Below are 6868 nucleotides of genomic sequence, written 5' to 3'. Positions count from 1 at the left end.
GTCACTGCACGGCTAATCATCTGTCGGTTCTCACTCATGATGGAATAGGATCCATTAATCCTTTTGCGTCTATCACTACGCCCAACCCTTGTGTGTTTGAAGCTTGTGATAGTCATTCAATCCCTGAATCCTACTTGGAATACCACAGACAAGGTTTAGACATTATGGATTCTCAAGAATACTGCCAATGGATTCTAGCTTATACCACGAAGATTCTGATTAAGGAATGCAAGAGATACTCATTCAATCGAAGGTAGAACGGAGGTGGTTATCAGGCATGCGTTCATAGGTTGAGAATGGTGATGAGTGTCACAGATCATCACCTTCTTCAAATTGAAGTGCGAATGAATATCTTAGATAGAATCAAGCGTGTTAGAATAGAAAACAGAAATAATTACATTAATTCATCGAGACACAGTAGAGCTCCTCACCCCCAACAATGGAGTTTAAAGACTCATGCCGTCAAAGAGTACAAAGTTCAGATCTAAAAATGTCATGAGATACAAAATAAGTTTCTAAAAGTTATTTAAATACTAAACTAGTAACCTAGGTTTACAGAAAATGAGTAAACTAAGATAGATAGTGAAGAAATCAACTTCTGGGGCCCACTTGGTGTGTGCTGGGGCTGAGACTTGAGCTTCTCACGTGCCTGGGCTGTTTCTGGAGTTAAACGTCAGGTTGTGACCTGTTTTGGGCATTTAACTCCAACTGGTAACCTGTTGCTGGCGTTTAACGCCAGAATGGAACATGGAACTGGCGTTAAATGCCAGTTTACGTTGTTTATCTTCGAGCAAAGTATAGACTATTATATATTGTAGGAAAGCCCTGGATGTCTACTTTCCAACCCAATTAAGAGCGCGCCAATTGGACTCCTGTAGCTACAAAAACGCCATTCCGAGTGCAGGGAGGTCAGAATCCAACAGCATCAGCAGTCATTTTTTAGCCTGAATCAGATTTTTGCTCAGCTCCCTCAATTTCAGCCAGAAAATATTTGAAATCTTAGAAAAACACAAAAACTCATAATAAAGTCCAGAAATATAAATTTTGCCTAAAAACGAAGAAAAATATACTAAAAACTAACTAAAACATACTAAAAACTACATGAAATTACCCCCAAAAAGCGTATAAAAGAAATCAAGAAGTAATAATATCTCAGAGTTTTAAGTGAAGCTCAGATTCTAATTAGATGAGCGGGACTAGTAGCTTTTTGCTTCTGAACAGTGTCATGCCACCCTTCTTAGGGACGACTTGGATTGGGCTCACCTAGGGGCTATCAAAAATAGGATAAATAATCCCAGCCTCTAGTAATTTAGTGACCTCCTTCTCCACCACCTCCTTCATGGCTGGATTCATCCGCCTTTGTGGTTGAACCATTGGCTTAGCGTCATCCTCCAATAAGATCATGTGCATGCATCTGGGTGGGCTAATGCCCTTAAGATCACTGATGGACCACCCAAGAGCTATCTTGTGTGTCCTTAGCACTTAAATTAGTGCTTCCTCTTCCTGTGGCTCTAAGGTAGAGCTTATGATTACAAGAAAAGTGTCAACTTCTCCCAGAAATGCATATTTCAGGGATGGTGGTAATGGTTTGAGCTCGGGTTTAGGAGGTTTCTCCTCTTCTTGAGGGATTTTCAGAGGTTCTATTATTCTCTCTGGTTCCTCCAGATCAGGCTGAACATCTTTAAAGATATTCTCTAGCTCTGATTCGAGACTCTCAGTCATATTGACCTCTTCCACCAGAGAGTCAATAATATCAATGCTCATGCAGTTGTTTGGGGTGTCTGGATGTTGCATAGCTTTGACAACATTCAACTTAAACTCGTCCTCATTGACTCATAGGGTTAATTCCCCTTTTTGGACGTCAATGAGGGTTCGTCCAGTTTCTAGGAAAGGTCTTCCTAGAATGAGAGTTGCACTCTTGTGCTCCTCCATTTCCAACACCACAAAGTCGGTGGGAAAGGCACATGGCCCAACCTTGACAATCATGTCTTCAATCTCGCCTGATGGGTATTTAATGGAGCCATCAGCAAGTTGGAGACATATCCGGGTTGGTTTGACTTCTTCAGTCAAACGAAGCTTTTTGACAGTAGCTGCAGGTATTAGGTTGATACTTGCTCCAAGATCACATAGAACTTTCTTGGTACAAATACCCCCTAATGTGCATGGTATCATGAAGCTTCCGGGATCTTTAAGCATCTCTGGTAAGCTTTTCAGAATGACTGCACTGCATTCTTCAGTGAGGTAAACTTTTTCAGTTTCTCTCCAATCCTTCTTATGACTTAAGATCTCTTTCATGAACTTAGCATAAGAGGGTATTTGCTCAAGTGCCTTTGCAAACAGAATCTTTATTTCAAGAGTCCTGAGGTAGTCTGCAAGCGGGAAAATTGCTTATCCTGTTCCGCTTGGCGGAGTTTCTGAGGATAAGGCATTTTGGCTTTGTATTCCTCAACCTTAGTTGTTGCAGGTTTATTTCCTACAGATGTGGTTGGAGAAGCATTTTTAAAGGGGTTGCTATAAGCACTTGTATGTGTCTGATCCCTTACTGGCGTTTGAATGCCAGGGTTGGAAGCTGGAGTGGCATTAGACGTCAACTCCTTAATTGTTTCTGGCGTCTGAATGCCAGAACTAAGCTTCCTTTGGGGGTTCAACGCTAACTCCTTACTTGTTTCTGGCGTTTGAATGCCATAACTGAGCATGGGTTGGGCGTTTAACACCAGCTCTTCACCCTTTTCTGGCATTTGAACGCCAAAATTATTCCTCTCTGGGCTCTTACTGTCCTCAGAGGGATTTTGGGTAGCAGTTTGTTCATTTCTTGGCTTCATGCTGCCTTAAAGTGAGGTATTTAATATTTTCCCACTTCTTAATTGAACTGCTTGGCACTCTTCTGTTATTTGTTTTGATAACTGCTGTTCTATTTGCTTCAACTACACTTCCATATTCATATTAACCATCCTTGAGTCTTGTAGTATTTCCTTGAATTCGGCTAGCTGTTTTGTTAGAAAATCCAATTGCTAATTGAATTCAGTAACTTGTTCTGCAGGACTAAGTTCAGCTGTTACTGTTTTAGCCTCTTCTTTCATGGAAGACTCACTACTTAGGTACAGATGCTGATTTCTGGCAACTGTATTAATGAGCTCTTGAACTTCTTCAATTGTCTTTCTCATGTGTATAGATCCACCAGTTGAGTGGTCCATAGACATCTGAGCTTTCTCTGTAAGCCCATAATAGAAGATGTCTAACTGCACTCACTCTGAAAACAATTCAAAGGGGCATTTTCTTAGCATCTATCTGTATCTCTCCCAGGCATCATAAAGAGATTCATTATCTCCTTGTTTAAAGCCTTGGATGTTTAGCCTTAGTTGTGTCATCCGTTTTGGAGGAAAATATTGATTCAAGAATTTTTCTAACAGTTGTTTCCATGTCCTTATGCTAGCCTTAGGTTGGTTATTTAACCACCTCTTAGCTTGGTCTTTTACAGCAAATGGAAACAGTAATAATCTGTAGACATCCTGATCTACTTCCTTATCATGTGCTGTGTCAGCAATTTGTAAAAACTATGCCAGAAACTCTGTAGGTTCTTCCTGTGGAAGACCGGAATACTGGCAACTTTGCTGCACCATGATAATGAGCTGAGGATTCAACTCAAAACTACTGACTCCGATGGAGGGTATACAGATACGACTCCCATATGAAGCAGTAGTGGGGTTAGCATAAAAATTAAAAAATTAAAAATATTTTATGAAGATTTTCGAAAAAGTGAGGAGAGAGAAAGTGGTTAGGATATTTTTGAAAAAGATATGATTTTTAAAAAACTTAAAAGGATAAGATTTGAAAAATTTTGAAATTGAAATATGAATTTTTATAAAAAAATTCGAAATAATTGCTTAAAAATAGTTAGAAAGGATAATTTTTTTATTTTTGAATTTTAATATGAAAGAGAAAAACACACAAAAGACACAAGACTTAAAATTTTTAAATCCAATGCTCCTTGTTTTCGTAAATTTTGGAGGGAAAGCACCAAGGCACACCAAACTTAAAAATTTTAAGATCAAAACACAAAGAAGACTCAAGAACACCTTGAAGACTCACAAGAACAACAAGAACAAAAGATAGAACACCAAACTTAAAATTTTTAGAAAACCACAATAAAATTTTTGAAAATTAAAGAAAATTAACATGAGAACACCAAACTTAAAGTTTGGCACAAGATTTAATCAAAGAGAAACTACTTTTTTGAAAAAGTTTTAAAAGGAAGACACCCAATTGCCAAGAACACAAGCCAATGCTCTAGCCAACTGAGCTATAAATTTAACGTGTTTTAAAAAGGTTTTAATAAATAAAAATTTTTTTGAAAACTAAAAATTTGAAAATGCACAAGAAAAACAAGAAAAGACACAAAACAAGACAAACCAAAGATCAAACAAGAAAAATTGACAAGAACAATTTGAACATCAAGGAAGAACAAAGAACATGCAATTCGAAAATTGTAAGACAAAGAAAAGCATGCAATTGACACCAAACTTTAAACATGACACTACACTCACAGAAAAACTGAAAATTAATAAAGAAAAATAATATTTTTGAAAATTTTTTTAAAAGAAAATAAAAGACTCTGACCCAAAAGACAAAATTTTCTAATCTAAGCAACAAGATTCATCGTTAGTTGTTCAAACTCAAACAATCCCCGGCAACGGCGCCAAAAACATGGTGCACGAAAATTACACTCACACTAACCGGCAAGTGCACTGAGTCGTCCAAGTAATACCTTACGTGAGTAAGGGTCGATCCCACGGAGATTGCCGGCTTGAAGCAAGCTATGGTTATCTTATTATTCCTACTCAGGATACCAATAGGGTTCTTTAGTTTCAATTGTAAAAAGTGAAAGAGCATGAAATGAGTATTTGTTACGCAGTAATGGAGAATGTGTTGGAGTTTTGGAGATGCTTTGTCTTCTAATCTCTGCTTTCCTACTGTCATCTTCTTCACACACGCAAGGTTCCTTCTATGGCAAGCTGTGTGTTGGTGGATCACCGTTGTCAATGGTTACCATCCGTCCTCTCAGTGAAAATGGTCCAAGTGCGCTATCACCGTACGGCTAATCATCTGTCGGTTCTCACTCATGCTGGAATAGGATCCATTGATCCTTTTGCGTCTGTCACAATGCCCAACCCTTGTGAGTTTGAAGCTCGTGACAGTCATTCAATCCCTGAATCCTACTCGGAATACCACAGACAAGGTTTAGACTTTTCGGATTCTCAAGAATGCTGCCAATGGATTCTGGCTTATACCATGAAGATTCTGATTAAGGAATCCAAGAGATACTCATTCAATCGAAGGTAGAACGGAGGTAGTTGTCAGGCACGCGTTCATAGGTTGAGAATGGTGATGAGTGTCACGGATCATCACCTTCTTCATATTGAAGTGCGAATGAATATCTTAGATAGAAATAAGCGTGTTTGAATAGAAAACAGAAATAATTACATTAATTCATCGAGACACAGTAGAGCTCCTCACCCCCAACAATGGAGTTTAGAGACTCATGCCATCAAAGAGTACAAAGTTTAGATCTAAAAATGTGATGAGATAGAAAATAAGTCTCTAAAAGTTGTTTAAATACTAAACTAGTAACCTAGGTTTACAGAAAATGAGTAAACTAAGATAGATGGTGTAGAAATCCACTTCTGGGGCCCACTTGGTGTGTGCTGGGGCTGAGACTTGAGCCTCTCACGTGCCTGGGCTGTTTCTGGAGTTAAACGTCAGGTTGTGACCTGTTTTGGGTGTTTAACTCCAACTGGTAACCTGTTTCTGGCGTTTAACGCTAGAATGGAACATGGAACTGGCGTTAAACGCCAGTTTACATTATTTATCTTCGAGAAAAGTATAAACTATTATATATTGCTGGAAAGCCATGGATGTCTACTTTCCAACCCAATTCAGAGCGCGTCAATTTGACTTTTGTAGCTCCAAAAAATCCATTCCGAGTGCAGGGAGGTCAGAATCCAACAACATCAGCAGTCCTTTTTCAGCCTGAATCAGATTTTTGCTCAGCTCCCTCAATTTCAGCCAGAAAATACCTAAAAACACACAAACTCATAGTAAAGTCAAGAAATATGAATTTTTCCTAAAAACTAATAAAAATATACTAAAAACTAACTAAAACATACTAAAAACTACATGAAATTACCCCCAAAAAGCGTATAAAATATCCGCTCATCAGTAAGAACTTGAGAAATTTTGAAAAACAGAGCACCAATCCATGTGTACGCGTCACCCATGCCTATGCGTGCCCCAAGCATTTCGACCATCCACGTGCACGCGTCCGCCATGCGTACGCGTGAATGCAGAAGTTTCAGCTCCTAGCCGAAAACCAGAGAGTTATGCCAAACTTGTGTCTGAGGCACAAGTCAACCCACGCGTACACGTGCTTCACGCATACGCGTCAACTCTCTGATTTGCCAAGCACGTGTATGTGGTGCACGAAATTGCAGTCACACTTTTGCAACTCCGCACAACTAACCAGCAAGTGCACTGGGTCGTCCAAGTAATACCTTGCGTGAGCAAGGGTCGATCCCACGGAGATTGTCGACATGAAGCAAGCTATGGTTATCTTGTAAATCTTAGTCAGGATATCAGAAATTATCAGGATTGATTGTGAAAAGCAAAAGAACATGAAATGGTTACTTGTTTTGCAGTAATGGAGAATAGGTTGAGGTTTTGGAGATGCTCTATCCTCTGAATCTCTGCTTTCCTACTGTCTTCTTCATCAAACACGCAAGGTTCCTTCCATGGCAAGCTGTATGTAGGGTTTCACCGTTGTCAATGGCTACCTCCCATCCTCTCAGTGAAAATGTTCCTATGCTCTGTCACA

This window comes from Arachis duranensis, chromosome 5, assembly GCF_000817695.3.
Source record: "Arachis duranensis cultivar V14167 chromosome 5, aradu.V14167.gnm2.J7QH, whole genome shotgun sequence".
Lineage (NCBI taxonomy): Eukaryota > Viridiplantae > Streptophyta > Magnoliopsida > Fabales > Fabaceae > Arachis > Arachis duranensis.
The sequence above is the reverse complement of the archived record's forward strand: the minus strand, read 5'-3'. Positions refer to the sequence as shown.